At 41.0% G+C, this 16,568-nt stretch overlaps 1 long non-coding RNA gene across 1 annotated transcript; it reads right to left on the bottom strand.

The window, feature by feature from the left end:
- Positions 1–11,420: 11,420 nt before the first annotated feature.
- Positions 11,421–15,345, bottom strand: LOC111826953. Its single transcript, XR_002830401.1, has 2 exons — positions 15,238–15,345; positions 11,421–11,873 (listed from the first exon to the last, which is right to left on the bottom strand). It is a non-coding gene; the product is annotated as an uncharacterized LOC111826953 (long non-coding RNA).
- Positions 15,346–16,568: the final 1,223 nt, after the last annotated feature.

Raw genomic sequence — 16,568 nt, forward strand, 5'->3', positions numbered from 1 at the left:
TAAAATAAATATTAAAAATATAAGTCTTTGTTTTACTATGGTTGCAGATATCAAAAAATTTCTATATGTGACATGGCACCAGAGTTAAGTTAGGGTTTTTCAAAATGCTGACACGCCGAGCTCAAAAGGTTCGCCATCACTGTCTTATAAGGACACCAGATCATTGGATTAAGGCCCACTTTAATCCAGTATGTCCTCAACTTCACTTGATTATATCTACAAAGAGCCTATGTCCAAATAAGGTCACATTCACAGGTATCAGGGTTTAGGATTTAAACATATTTTTTTGGGAGGGGACTCAACTCAAAAATTATGTGAAGAGAATTCCGAGAAGATAAGCACAAGATGTGTTCAGAAGAGCAATGAATAAATTATCACAAACATAGAAAAGGTGGTGGATGAGTAGAGAGTAATAATGCCGCACTTGAATGGCAGCCAATAAACAAGTACCATGCTAGGAGATGCATAAGACTACATGTTTGAATTGGAGACATTGTATGTAGCATGTCACACCTTCCTGTACAGAAATAACTATACTATACACGGTCAGTGCTCTTAGGGATTGTGGCACACATATATGTAGATTATACTCTCTGTTTGATTCACTACTGAATGTCTAGAATCTAGTTTCTGATACACAGTGGACACTATATAAATGCTGTTGAATAAATGAATGAATATCTGCTTTTCTGTAGATGAAGAAACCAATTGAGAGAGTAACTTGTTGAAGGAAACAGATGATGATAGTAAAGCTGGCACGAGAGTTCATGCTCTCTTGAATACCTTCTTTGAATATGATAAAGTCAGAATTGTTTATTGGTTGGGCCATTATTGTCCTTGTTCCACCATGCATTAAAGTCACGTAATATGTGACATCTTGCCTTCCTGAGGCCACAAGGCAAGGTTGTTCATCAGGCATGCCATTTGACAAAGCAGTGGCCTTCGTCTGGCTCCACGCCCTCAGATGACATGCTCACTTTCTCCCACAGATGTTAGGCAGAGCCTAGAGAACACTGACATTTGGCATCTGCAAAGGCCATTGTAATTTCTCTGTCACTGGCATTGCTGGTCATTCTTTTAATACCCATTTAAAATAATGCCATATCCTGGCCCTCTGTCACTGCAGATAAACAGTGTTCAGCAAGATAGGTTTGCTCCCAGGTGGTCATAACTGAGTTGGGAGATAAAATGGGAATTCAGGTTCATTAGAAAATAAAATTTCAGGATCACAGAAAACTTAAAGTTCAGCCGATTTTATCCCTTATAAATGATGCACCATTTCCCCATTACCCCTGAACACACACACACATACAAATAAACATAGTTATCTGCAAGACCTTTCCAAATATTTAGCCTACAGACATAAGCACACAAAGAATCTTGTCCTTTGTCCTTTGAACACAGGATAGAATTTTGACCTAATAAGAATAGTTTTTGGAAAAAGAAATTTAGCACTGACAAAAAAAAAAAGTGGGGTTGGAGGAAGGAGTCTCATCAGCAAATGGAAGAGAATTGATGCACTGTGTGATATTTATGTGGTAGTTAGTTGCTAACTACAGTCGTAACTTGATATGATTTTTCTGCCATTTCATAAATATTAGAAGCCAATATCAAACGCCCTGATTCCAGGAGCTGATCTATTCCCCCCCCTCCCCTCCCCTCCCCTTCTCATTCATTTGTAATGTCAGTATAGAGACCTTTTCTTAGCACCCCCAACATTTTTAAAGTCAGAGTCTTCTGCATATTATTCTTATTTTGCTTCATTTTTCTTCATAGCACTCATCACGGCATATATATATATATATCACAACTAGGATATCAGCCTAGGAGGACAGAAACGTTATCTATTGTATTCATTGGTGAACTTCATTGACAAGGACATGCTTGGCAATTAGCACAGAGCAATCGTTTGGTGAATGAATGCTGCTTCTAGGAACCAATATGCAGTTCTTGATTGTTCACCTTCAATCTTAGGTGAATTTTCTCTCTTGGTGCTGAGGATGAGAATGTCCACAGTAGTTACATGCTGATATGCTTCCTTATCCCATTTGTTCCAACTGAAGTCTGATATTTGAGTACCACTGGGGAACTTGGGTCATTGGCCTAGTCCTGAAACAATCTTTGCGGTCAAAATATAGAATAAACTGATTGGCTAGACCAGTTCAACCTCCACTACTGGAGTTCGGTTGGTCAAGAATGGGAATCTATGTATCCCCAATAGAAAATTGAGATGCTGTCAGCAGGACCTCACAGGTTGTGAGGTCTAAAACTGAAACAATTTTTGGGGGGGGGGGCGTCATTAAGAAAATGATTATAAAATTGCAACTACAATATTAATTATAGGACACCGTGCATGTGACAGGCCTTGAATCTTTTAAGTGCCATGGCAAGTCTGTCTCCGGGAAAGAAAAAGTTAAAAAAGGAAGAAAGCAGATGTCCTCACAGAGGACTGACAGGGAAGAGAAAATGTGGACTGGCCACAGAGGGGCACAGGGAAGGCGGACTTGATTAGAGACCTGAAGAAGGAAGACCGTCAATTAGGCCTGACAAAGTTCCCCTCTGCCCAGCTGAACACATTTCCTGCTCAATGCAGGAATTTGAAGAGTGGTTTCCAGCCAGGAAGAGAGGAATGCAGAACTGGGTCTTGAGCTTTCTGTCCTTCTCATTGTCTGCAGCCTGCTCTGAAGGGACTTGTGGAGAGAACAGCTGTGTGTCCCTAGTACAGCTAATCCCTTTTATTTTTTTTGGGGGGGGAATGTTACATAACATAAATGTTTAGCTGGATCTCCAATTCCCCCCTAATTTGAAACATCCCACAGAATGCCAAGTTTTGGTGGAGTGTGAATATCAATGAGCGAGTCCTGTGCTATACATCGAGCATCTCAACCCAAGGAAAGAGGGGTCACACTTCCTGTGTGGTGGAGGCTTGCGGCCCCCCCCCCCCCAGGGCACATGGGGCTGAACATGTCCACAGCTACAGAAATGGGCTCAGCGCTCAGAATCTGCACATTCTGCCTGGTCAGTTCATAAAGTGTTGCCTCCGTGCATTTGTGTAAAAGTCATTGGTCACCCTGCAGAGGTCAGGTGAAGCTGCAGAGTTGGTCCTTGTGGAAGAGGGGCAAAGAGGGGAGCACATGTGGGCTTTCCCTGCAGGAGGGCCTGATGACAAGCACTGAGGACATGCCGTGCTTTTCTGAGCTTTCTCAGCTTATGGATTGTGTGTCGTAGATTCATGGAAATCTAGAACTCGGACTTCCTTGTACAACCAAAGAACAAACTGAGGTATCACAATGGTGATTCCATGCATGAAGTACCTACTGTATATGAGGCAACATGCTCAGTGCTTTTCATGAAATATTTCTAACCCTCAAAATAATCTGAGATGAGACACTCCTTCAGCAAGCAAACTAACAAACAAAACATGTGCCCACAAGGTACAAGGAGAATAATAGCAGACACAGGATTCAAATCCTCATCTATCTAACTCAAAGCTCTTGGTGGTTTCCATGGGTAATAGAGCCTTCCTAAGAATACCTGCATGATGATGATTGTAATCATCATTGTTTATAATTAGTGAGAACCTACTATATGCCAGATACTGCGTTAAGTGCAATGTGTGTGTGTGTGTGTTATTTAATAATTTATCCAAAGTCACTCCTCCACATTTGAACCCATATCTTTCTGATTGCAGTGCTGATGATAAAGTAAGTGCTTTGCTTATCCTCACAGTGTTCCCAAGGACTTAGTGCTGTGGACAGCTGGGCTGCAGCATTTATGACAGGGGAGCTAAACGGGGAGTGCCTCCCGGAAGACAATTTTACACTTGCCTTGATGATTCCCAAGTAGTGCACTCTGAACTGGACCACTGGGCCCCTAAACCACGCGCTTTGCTTATTCCATGGTGTTCCAGTAACCACAGCCCTTGGGTGGATGTGTAGCAGACCCACGAGCTGGCTTCCTTTCCACTGTCATGGTTGTCAGCTCCTCTGTGGTGGCCAGGGAACAGACTGCCTCAGCATTTAGAACTGAAAGTGCACATTAGCATCCCACGTGCCCTGGCCGAGGATCGCACAGCTCTTGTCGGCTGGCTCTGCTCTTCACGTCCATGCAGCGGAACAATGGAAGCGCAGCCAGGGCAGTGGAGGACTCACTGGACGTCCTGGCTGCGAGAACTTGACACATGAAACCCCAGAAAGAAACGTGACGTGGTTTGAAGAAAGAAAAAACCATGGCCAGTGCTTTTTCAGTAATCTCCTCGAAAAGAGCTGGTTTGAGATAAAAATGGCATCCCACTTGAGAAACCCTGTGTGGGTCTGGTGAGGGCAGAAGTCCAGGCATTCCTGAAGTTTGTGGAGGAAAAACTAGATTTTCAGTTTCTTGAGGCTTGGGTTTAAATTCTCATTTCAAAAGAATCCAAGATGAAAGAACCCTACTGGCTAATTTTAGAGCAAACTATTCCATCCCCCTGATTGACTCAGAAAGGGAAAAGGGAATTGAGGAAAGGCTTGAAATCTTCACTTTAAAACCAACTACGCCCATGAAGCCATCCCGTGCTGGGCTTTCTCCTTTAACATTCAAGGTAAAACACTGTGTTTGGTGCGATGAAGTAATTTTGCTAACTCATATAAAAACAAAAGTCCGCCTGGATGTGCCTGGGCTCATTCATTCATTAACTGGGAGTCTGTGTGAAAATCCCTCTATATCTGCAGACCCCTGTTTCCTTATCTCCAAAATTGCAAGATGGAGTCAGGGAATGTAAAGGGAAAAAGCAGCTTAGCCATCATCTATTCCCGATTCTTAAGAAGCAGGGATCTGAAGGTGACATATCTGTACGAGGTCATTTAGCTAGTTAGTGGAGATAGGACTAAAACCTTGATGTTCTGAAACAAATTCATTCCTTTTGTCTTTTTTCTTGAAACCAAACAGATTCAATAAGTCTTTTCAAAAATTCCTCAGTATGCCTGTAAGAATAGATTTAATGAAGTTACCACCATGAAAGGTTTGATAAACCAGAATTTTGAAGCAGAATTTTGCAGATGAAAGCGGTATTCACCACAAGCCACATTATTATGGGGGCGATACCACCTCCTCGGCATTGGGGAGGGCTGGGACTGGACAGAAAGCCTCAGGCAACCCGCACAGAGAACAAACCACCGGCAACTGGCCGTCTAACACCTGACACTGTGCTATTGAGGATGGAAAGAAACACAATTCTACTCAGGCCACTGGTCTTGTGGATCTGACTCCTTTCTCTCTCCAGGGCCGAGAGTCTAGGGCCTCTGGAGATGACTAAGGAAAGATGTTTCCAAGGGATTAGAGAATGTGGGAATTGAGAACCAAAGAGGGGAAGGTGTTTCTTCCTTTGCTTTCTATCACCTTCCATTATGAAGTGGGAATCTGAATAGCAAACTCCCTATAAAAATGGTCCTGCCTGGCTGGTGTTGCTCAGTGGTTGAGTGTCTACCTATGAACCAGGAGGTCATGGTTTGATTCTTGGACAGAGCACAGGCTCAGGTTACAGGCTCAATCCCCAGTAAATGGTGTGCAAGAGATAGTTGATCAATGATTCTCTCTCATCATTGATATTTCTATTTCTCTCTTCCTATCCCTTTCTCTCTGAAATAAAAATTATATATATATATATATATATATATATATATATATATATATATTTAAAAAATAAAAATTGTTCCTCAGTGCCTCCCCTAATGTACACAAACTGTCCTGATTCCTGCAGGTGACCTCCTGCCTTTCCTTCCTCGTTAGGTAGACCCCTGCCCCCACCCAACTGAACTTTATTCTGTTCCTTACAACAGTCCTGCTGTATCTTGGTCTAAACTCCTCTCACTGCATGGGGAGGCCTTGCAGCCTCTCTCTGGAACACTCACCCTCCACCTCTTCCCCAGCAACACCAACATTGTGCAACCACCTGCACCTCTCATCTTCAGACAGTGGTCGGAGCCCCTCATCTGATCCTAGGGCACTCTGGTGCTTACCTCTGGGAGAACTAATAACATTGTGTTGCTATTATCCATTTAATTTCCTTTCTCCTCAGTATACCATAAGCTCCATGAGCTCAGGGAACATGCTGAGTGAGGTACATAAAAGGAAAAGTAAGGAGAAATGTCAATATATTACATCATATACGGAATCCAGCTGTTGTACCTTCAAACCAATGATAAGTTTGAGAATAAATATTCTCCATGGCAGTCTGATAGAGACAAGAGAACCAACAGGTTCAGTAAGACTCTCAGAGATGATAAGACAGTCCAGGAAAACAGATACAGCTCTACATAAAGAATATCTTTCTAGATATCACACCTGCCCGAGGTAGCAAGTTCCCAGTCACTGGAAGCGTTCAACCACAGTTGGATGACATTTGGTGGAGACACTGCACAGAGTTTCAGTATTAGCCACTGCTTTAGATGAGGTAGCCCTGCATAGATAGGCAAGAACTAACAAATCCTGTGTGGTGTCCCTTAGGATTGCATTTAGATATAAGTAACACAATACCTGAGTAATAGTAACGTAGAGAAATACGGGGTTATTTGTTTCATATTTCAAGAGGTCCAAAGTTAGGTGGTTCAGGTGGGGAAAGTGCCTCATCAGTGTGACCATGGACTTAAGGAGTTTATACATGCTTTACTCTACTATCATTATTTAATAGGCCTCATTGCTTACAGTCAGATAAAGTTGATAATAATAATGATGATGATAACGATATTGACACTTTGTAGTACTAATCTTGTGCCAAGAACTGTTCTAATTGCTTTCACGTATTTATTTATGGCTATAAAATGGTTGTAGTAGAACAGACCTCACATCCATGATCCTGAAAACAGCAAAAAAAAAACACCTCCACAAAACAGTGGGGTGGCAGTGGGAGAGAAACTAAAGAGGCAAAAGACAGGCTCTCTTCTATCCTTATGATATAAATATTTCCAGAAGCCCATCCAAAATTAGTCTCCTTGATTCCACTGAACAAAAGTGTGTCACGTGGCCACCCTCGGCTGGAAGGTGGCCAAGGGAAAGGGGACCATGAATGGAGGTGGAGTCAGATAATGAACAGGTGCTTCCACCGGGGTTAAGTCTTTTTACGTCCATCGTGTCATCGGATCCTTTCCACAGCCCTCTGCGCTAGATACCAAAGGAAACTGAAGAGCCGAGTTTTGAGTAACTAGTCATTTAGCTCTTACCTTCCAAGGCTGAGATGTGAATTCACCTACGCTGACCTCAGAAACCATGCCTCCGTGCTTGTCACTACTACGCAGGGCTACCTCCCTGGCTCGGTTTGAATGTCACTGCCTCCCTCTCTGAAATGTGATAACCAAGATGTGCTGGTCACCTTGAAATAGGAGACAGAGTAGACTTACACAGCGGTAAGCCCAGAGCTCGTTCTTTTCCTGTGATGGCTTTCCATGAATTTGCTGGAGGCACCAAAGGTCTGATGAGGTGAATGTCAGTGCCACGTAACCAGGCGTAAGCTCAGGCTGGCCCGGAATGAAGGGCACTGTTGCTGCCACTGCTGAGCGAGGCACAGATTCTCGGGATGGAAAGTCATGCTCTGGAAATAGGTCAGATCACTTCAGCAGTGCGCCGCACATATCAGGTCACAGAGTGTCACTCCCGCAGCCCCGCGTTAGTGTCACCCAGAGCAGTTCAGTGACCTGAGGGGATCCTCTTCCCTCGGTTGTTTCATGTGACCTCCTATGCGTGGCTTGAGCACTCGGGAAACCACATCACTGTAGGACGGAGACATGTCCAGATGCAGAGGTATCAGCCGGACTATTCCTACAGGGTTTGTAGGTGAAAAGGCTGAAGGAGGCTTCCATGGCTCTCTGCCTAAAATATCTGCTGTTGCCCTAGAACTACGTCTGCCTGTGGGGAGGCAGCAGAGCACAGGCCTAAGTCCTGGCTGATGTGTGTTTGGATTCCAGTCCCCATCCCCCACGCCCCAGCTGTGCCACCTACACTCTCCAAAGTCATGTGGTTATTTTGAGAATTAAATAAGGTGATATCTTGAAAGCACTCAGCGCGGTGGTCAGCAGGCACGGAGGGAAGAATCAATAAACGTTGGCTGCAGTTCATTATTATCACGGTTGTTGTTGGTTACATCATTATCGTCCAGAATAGGTCTCGAGTGTTTTACCACTTGAAGGACAAAACCCTGGAAAGATTCCCAGATATTTCCAAGGTAACTTGAGGTCCCTGTGTGTGGCTTACAGAGGTCAGGCATCTAAGCTAGCACGTCAGTAATTGAAAACTAAAGCTGGAAGTGTGTTTGTGGACAACGTCAGAGTAGACCGCTAGACCTATGCACACCCATCCAGAATCTAAGAATCTTTTAAAAATTAATCATCTCTGTACTAAGAAGACCCAGTAGTGGAAGACACACTCAGGATGAGATGCTAAGATCTCAAAAAGCAACCCTGGGTCAGGCCTGTTTTTTTCCCTTGGGAAAAGCCCCTCCCTAGATCCATAACAACATTAATCACTAATGTTTTTGAACACGTACTCTGTGCCCTGCTGACATACATGTAAGCCTCACCATTCCTTGGGGTAGGTTCTGTTACCTTCCACACGATAAAGTTAGAGAGATTGAGGCAGAAAGAAGTTGAACTTGTCCTAGGCTGTGGTCGGCAAACTGCGGCTCGCGAGCCACATGCAGCTCTTTGGCCCCTTGAGTGTGGCTCTTCCTAAGCCTTAGGAGTACCCTAATTAAGTTAATAACAATGTACCTACCTATATAGTTTAAGTTTAAAAAATTTGGCTCTCAAAAGAAATTTCAATCATTGTACTGTTGATATTTGGCTCTGTTGACTAATGACTTTGCCGACCACTGTGAGTACAGAGCCTATAAGGAGTACCATCAGGTTCTGGACTCAGCCAGGGGTGATGTTAATGTGGCCCTTTGCTCTGATGTATTGTTTTCTGAAGGAGACAGCAAAGCAGACCTCCATGAGCTGCTCCTTCTCATCCCTCTCTTCTTGGCTACACTTCTCTTCAGCCACGTTGAACTCTTACTCTTTCCTGGGACACATCAAGCTTATTCCCACCCCTGAGTCTTTGCATGCCCTGTTTCCTCTGGCCTAGAATGAATCCAGGGGTCCCTCAGAGGAGACAATGACTCCTGACAGGGTATCATTTATCACAGAATCCAACCTTTAAAAATATAACAAAGACAAAACCAAAAATCTTTGTGGGAAGTAATACAATGTGCTTGTTTCTAAACTGGAATAAATTTCCAGTTCTCACCACCACCTCCATCTCCCAAAGGAAAATAGAAATCACCCATCAGCATCCTTTAGGTTAATCCTTTCATTCTGGTTTCCCCAGGACTGTTCAAATTTTTGCCTGTTTCCCTGATATAATTATTAAGAGCACCCTCTTTCACTGTCATATGGGTCTCAGTTTAGGAAATGAGTTATATGGTCACCCTGTTTATAATGGGAATTTCTACTCTCAGTATCAGTTTCCAAAGTAAGCTGTCTCACTTAGTTGCAATTTTTTTTTCTAGACAGCTGGCAGGGAAAAGAAGAATATACCTCCTTGTATCTGAGCCCAGGGTTTTCAAAGTCTAATTGGCCCCATCCTTAAATGATTAGGAAACTTTCCCAGCTCTAAAATCTCTCCAATCCTCCCCAGCCACCATGAGTTAATCTTAACTCTTCTATCAGTTTTTGCCTTTACCATGAAGTTAAGACTGTGGACTCACTTTTACACATTTATTTTATTCAATTTCCCATTTGTGCATATATTTATTGTTTCCGTTTATATAAGGAAATAAGATTGAAGGCTGGGTTTTCTTTTATTGCTCATGGTGTGTAATGCAAGACTATACATAAAATAGAGACACTATAAACATTGATAGAACAGACAAAATACAGGAAGCAGAGAGATGAAAGATGAATGGAATGTGGAAACAGGGGAGAAAGGAAAGGGGGGAAGGAAATGCAAGTTCAATATGTGTTTCCCCAAACACCAAGAGCACTAAAGGGAAAGGAGCTGGTCCCTTATAACAATGACTTGTCTTCATTCAATGCAAACAGATGTGTTCTCCCCTTGACCAGTCCCTCTGCTACTGTGAGCAACAAGCCTTTCTAGACTGTAGAGTTGCAGGCAGGCTGACCTGTAATTGGATTCATCTCATATTAGCTACTTAAGAGAAGCAAGGTGCCTTTCTATTTGGACAATCTTAGAAGCGCCCCCTGCCCCCATCAAATAAATACAGGATAAAAGGCAATTTGTTTAAAAATAAGGAGTGCTTTCACCGGGGGTGCTTTCTTCAAGAGCAAAAGTTTCTTACAAACACAGAAGTTCTTTGACAAACCAACAGCCATCTTACTGCCTGAGTCTGAGCCTTCTCTTGATGGTATAACAGAAATCGAGGGATTTTCTATTTCTTTATAAGTTTGAGTTGCAAATAGGAATGAGGGCTTATTAGATGAAAAGTGTTGCTTCCATGATGGTCTCAAGTTAAGCCTCTTCTTTCAAAAAAACAGATATCATCCTTTCTCAAATGTTGATGATTAATATTTACTTCAGGTTCTATTTTAAACTGAAAGAAACAAAATTTTATCATTGTAATCTATTTCTCTGCACTATGTAATAAGTGAAGTAAGATTTAAGGAAGTCATCTATTTTTTTACCCTTCAATTAATGAAATAACTTCCTCATTTAACTCTGATTTTATTTATTCCTTTATACATGCATAATTTGCATTTGTTACTTAGTGAGTGATGAGTATATGCAAATGCTAGTATATAATAATTGCTAAAGTATATAAAAAGACAAAATTTAACACTGCTTCATGAATTGAAGGTACTTCCTCAACCTGAAAAACAGCACTGACAAAAACTCACCCCTAACAATGGATGCAATGGTGAAAGAATGCATTCCTTTCCCTAAGTTCAGGAAGAAGACAAGGCTATCTTCTCCCATCACTTCTATTCAACATTGTGCTACCAGTTCTCATCACAGCAATTAGGCCAAAAAAACAAAATAAAGAGAATCCAGATGAGAAAAGAAGCAGTAAAATTATCTCATTTGCAGATGACCATCTTGTATATAAAAAATCCCAAGGGATCCACCAAAAATGCTTAGAACTAATAAATGAATTCAGTAAGGTTTCAAGATATAAGATCAACATACAACTGTCCATTGTATTTGTATACACTTGTTATAAATGATCCAAAAATATAATTGGCAAAATAAATCCATTGAAAATAGCATTAAAAATAATCAAATACAAAGAATTGAATCTAACAATGTAAGTCCAAAACTTGTACTCTAAAAGCTACAAAAATATTGTTGAAAGAAATTATAGCAACCTTAAGTAATTAGAAAGGTGTCCAAAACCTTACCTGTAATGCATTTTCTATAAGCTTGTCCATTAAAAGTAACCCACAAATTGTACAGGATTGTTCAACAAATGGATTCCACTTTATTTGAACAATCTCATGATCACTAATGGGATATTTTATCATACACGCACACACACATAAACTTGGCACCGAAAAAATCATAAATCTAAAAATTATTCTCTGCAATGTGAGTATGAGGTGTGCAGCCTCTGTTGGGAAGAACTCTGAACATTTATTTGGCTGTCAACAGAGGGAAGAATGAATGTGAACACTGGCCAGTCTACTGGTCTCCTCCTCAGCCAATAGTCTTTCAGTGAATCCCACAAAAGGAATGCATAGGTGATTCAACACCAGGCTTCTCACACATAGGCTCCTTCGAGTGTGATTATTTTCCCAGAAGCCTCATAAAACATTTTTAAATCACCTCTTCCATTTTCCAGGTGATATTTCCTCCAGTTGGATACAGTAACTCATGTCCCCTCAGCCAAAGGGTTGGGTATCCAGATGACTCTAGAAGGAGAAGAAAGCCAAGATGTTATTGAACACACCACTTTTAATGAAGGAAACACCTTGGAAAGTATTATGGCAAATTACTTTAGAGAGAGCAGGTAGAACTTGGCCAATGCACCAAGGCAAAGAAGAGTTGCCGAAACTGGAGGAGATAAATCTAAGAGTCTGGGGAGAGGTGTCCTGATGAAGTTAAGAACAATTTAATGAGTACAGTGTTTAGAGGGAGTGACATAACTGTGTCACAGATGATGGGACAATTGTGCAATAAGTCACCAAACCTCTCTTATAGTGGTTGAATAGGCATATTTAAACAATCAACTGCCTCTTCTGTACATTTGGTCTGCTGACTTCAGTTTCCTATATGGTTTTCAGTTCTGGCCCATTTACAAATGTACAGAAACATCTGCAAACTATGCAACTACAAAGGGACATATAATTCTGGGGCAATAAAAAGACGAAATTCCTTTTGAACACTGATGGGTTTTTAAAATATAACTCCAAGGAAAGATGATGCAAGAATACTAATAATGTATTTTTTAAAAATAAGAATACTAATAATGTTTCTATTTTATGTCAAAGACGTTTAATTTCTTTCATTGTTTTCAGCACACTGTAATGTATGGGATAAAGATCAGTTCGTATATATTTTGAAAGGTTTTTGTTTTTTAGATCATATGTTTACATAGCAAAGTGACATCATTTTGCTGTTTATGTTTAAATTAGATTTCAAGTGGAGAGAGAGGAGCTTATCATCCCAAGCATAATGGTATTATCTCTCCCTGCAGGTGGCAGTGGAGTTTAACTCACCTGTTTCCCCAATTCTCTGGTGCTCAGTCCCATTCTCTAGTCTATAGATCCCTAATACAGGGTGCTCCATATATGCCCTTAAATGTTAGCATGTTCTTATAAAATATCTGGTATTGTTTTGCATGCATGCGTTTTAATTACATGGTATTATATTGTAATATAAAGTCATCATCTTTATGGAACTCAGCACTCTTTGGGGTGGAATCTACCCATGTGGTTGAAAACATCTAACTTGTGTTTCTTACTGATGCTCATAGTTTCTTGGTGGGCATCTCTTGCTTATTTATTTTCTTGGGGTTTTATTGCCTGCAGTTTCCTGCCACCAAAAATAACATTCAGAAAAACAAGCTTGTACTGGTCCATTATGAACATTTGCAAGAATTTTTCTGGTGTACACACACACACACACACACACACACACAATTGTGTTGACTAGATCATAGGGAAAATACAATTTTTGTTGAATATTGCCTAATTGCTTCTCAGAATGGTTGTTTCAGTTTACTCTTCAATTGTGCACAAAAATTCATGCCCTCTCAAAGTCTTGACAGCACTGGATTGTCCCAACATGTCTGGTTTTTTTGCCATTATAAGGGCTAGAAAGCAGTATCTGATTGTTGTAGTGTTTAGTCCTGCTGTTTCTAATGAGCTCACACACATTTTTATGTATCCATTGGACTTCATTTTCTGTAAATTACCTGGTCACATTGCCCATTTTCCTACTAGTTTCCTGCTTCAACCTGTTAATTTGAAGTTCAAGTATATTTTGGAAATCAGTCCCTTAATTGCAAGCATTAAATATATCTTCTCCCAACATGTCACTCACTGTTAACATTATCCAAGGTATCCTACCCAAATATGGATCTAGATATGTGAGTAATCATTCCACTCTCTGGTTTGTGTATTGGAGTCTTGTTTGATTCTATTTTTACCACCTTCAAGTCATTAGTATATCCTTATAAAAGGTCTTCTACTAGATATGTAGATTTACCTTTATACAACAATAGCCAATACTTAGAAATATTTACAATTTTCTAGAATATTTCACATATCCTAGCATATTTAGATTTTCAGATGAACCTCCCATAAATGAGACAGCTATTTTGATCCCCGTTTTGCAGGAGGAAATTGAAGCATCAGGAAATTAAATAACTTACCCTAAACTATACAGCCTGGAAGTGAAAGAATCTAGATTTGAACCCATATTATCTGTACTTCACAATCCACACTCCTGTATTAAGGTATTTTATTCCTGTGGAGTATACCTTTTTAAGTTAATAATCCTTCCTTCCTTTTGTCCTTCTTTCCTTTCTCCCTCTTTTTTTCCCTCATTCGTCCCTCCCTTCCTCCTTCCCTTCCTTACTTCTTTCTGTCTTCTATCTTTTTATAAAAATGTAAACCCCTACAATGTAATAGATATAAATTATTAGTTGTGAGCACACAGTTGTTATTTAAGCTGTACGTCCGGATGAGATTCTCCAAGAGAGCAAGTCTAGATGGGGCAGGGAATGCCAAATCCTGAGCCGTGGGACACTCATCAGTAAGATGGGGCCCAAGAAGGAAAACCCGAAGAACGGGCTGAGAAAGAGCAACCCGTAATGGAGCAAGAGAACCAAGAGTCTTCCGTTTCCCAGAAGCCCGGTGAAGAAAGCGCTTCCCAAAGTAGGGATCAACTAAGTCTGACGCTGCAGAGGATTCTAGAAGAATTCTCAGAACTAATTTCTGGTGCAGCACTCAGGACCCATACAAGAGCAGCTTTGATGGAGGGATGGGGACAAAAGTGGGGGACTTCAGGGAGAATAGGGAGCAGAGTTGAAGACAGGCAGCAGGGACAATGCTCTTTTCAGGAGCTCTATTGCAAAAGAAAGTCTCGAAATGGGATGGTAGCAGAAAAAGGAAATGACATCAAGAAAGAGTTGTGAGAATTTCTCTGGTTAATTACTATACATATCATTGTACCTCAGTGTATTGACCATTCCTGTTCATGGCAGTGTGCTTTGTTTATACGTTTTTGCCACGGCCAACAATGCTGTAATTGAGATATTTAATACATATCTACCTGTAGAATGTAGATTGTTTTCCCCACCTTCCAGTCATCTCAATATTTATACATATGTATTTTTAGATAGTGGTGTTTTGTTATTCTATGGGTAGATTCACAAGGGTGAGATTGTTTAATAGAATTGCATATATACATGTATGTTTTATATTTAGTCCATATCCATCTACTGATACATATTTATTAATAAATACACAATTTACATTGAAATTTACATTAACTTACATTTATGCCAGCAATGTTTGAGTATATCTTTTTCTGAAATCCACACTGGCAAATAAACACATCCCTGGATTATGATTTTTTAAAAAATATATACTCTTACTGATTTTGAGAGAGAGAGAGAGAGAGAGAGAGAGAGAGAGAAACAGTAATATGAGAGAGAAACATTGATTGGCTGCCTCCTGCACACCCCCTACTGGGGATCCAGCTAGCCGGGATGCTGGATTATGATATTTTGCTGCCATGTGTCAGCGAGTCATAATCAAGAAAACTTACCAGTATTTTATTTGATCTTCAAAATGGGTCTATGATACTTTTAATTCTGTGATTCCCAGTTTGCTGAGGTGGAGAGGTAAAGATTCTCACACAAGTTCACCCACCTTCAAACTCAGATCGATCATCTCATTCTTAGATTCCTTCTCCTATTTTCAACTGCTTTCTTTGGTCCCTGGTTTTATTCACAGATTCTTCTCAGCACCTCTGACTCAGAAAAGAGAACATTCTTTTGGGTTGGACTGGTGTCTGTGTTTCTCTCCATGTAAGGGCCTGGCTGCATAGCCTGCTACCTACCCTCCTTCCCCCAGCTTTAGGCCCCCTTGGCCCTGAGTGTCTTCTCACCCTGAGGCCCCACAGAATCTCAGTGCATATTACACATTCCTCCAGCAAAACGAATCCACTGGCAGGCACCCAGGAACACATAGTCACACATGCGGCTCCCCGAGCCGGCTGGACTGTGTCCAACTGTGGTCATAGGTAGCCGCAGAGACAGGCATAAACGCAGGTCCTGGAGACTGGACCAAAGGCATGGAGGGTCGAGTGGGCGGAACCACAGGCATGCTGCACAGATGCCAACCAGTGACCTCTACGCAAGCCGTGCCAAGAAAAACGGAGCATCATAAGAAGCAAAAGGATCCTTTGACTTCCCTGCCCTATCTTCTTCTCCCTCAGAAATGCATGGCTGATATTCCACCAGTCTAAGGTTTTAATCACCAGATAACACTAATAGTTAGAGCTATCATTTATTATGGAAGCCAGAAAATAGTACATTATAGGCATTCCACATGCATTAGCTTTCAGCTTCAGGAAACCCATGAAAGATAGGTTAGGTTATTTCTGATTCAGAAATATTGACATATTCAGGATGGCATGCCTCGTAAGTGGCAAAATCAGAATTGAGACTCAGACTTTCTTGATTTAAATGCTCGTGGGCTTTCTGCTTAAACACAGCCCTGTCTACTATAACGTTAGTAATAAAGAATATTTGTAAGTACTTAATATGCATTGGGCATAGTGTCCAGTGGTTTACAGAAATTGTCTCAGTTATCCTGACAATAATCTTAATTTCATCAACTCTTTCCTCCTCTATGATTTAAAAATAATAATTATTAAACAGATGAGAGAGCTGTCTTAGATACCTAAGCCACTTCCCCAAGGTCCTAGGACTAGCAAGACCTAGAGATGGAATTGGAAATTAGATACATGTGACTGTGGGCCCTCGCTCTTGACTCTTGTCTCCCTAAAATGTAGATCGTTTCCTTCATCTCTGTGGCTCATCCTCTTTCTGGGGATGAATCTGCACATATTCTTTAGTAGTAATTGAAAGTAAT

The sequence above is a fragment of the Myotis lucifugus genome, unplaced genomic scaffold (assembly GCF_000147115.1).
Source record: "Myotis lucifugus unplaced genomic scaffold, Myoluc2.0 scaffold_113, whole genome shotgun sequence".
In the NCBI taxonomy this organism is placed as follows: domain Eukaryota; kingdom Metazoa; phylum Chordata; class Mammalia; order Chiroptera; family Vespertilionidae; genus Myotis; species Myotis lucifugus.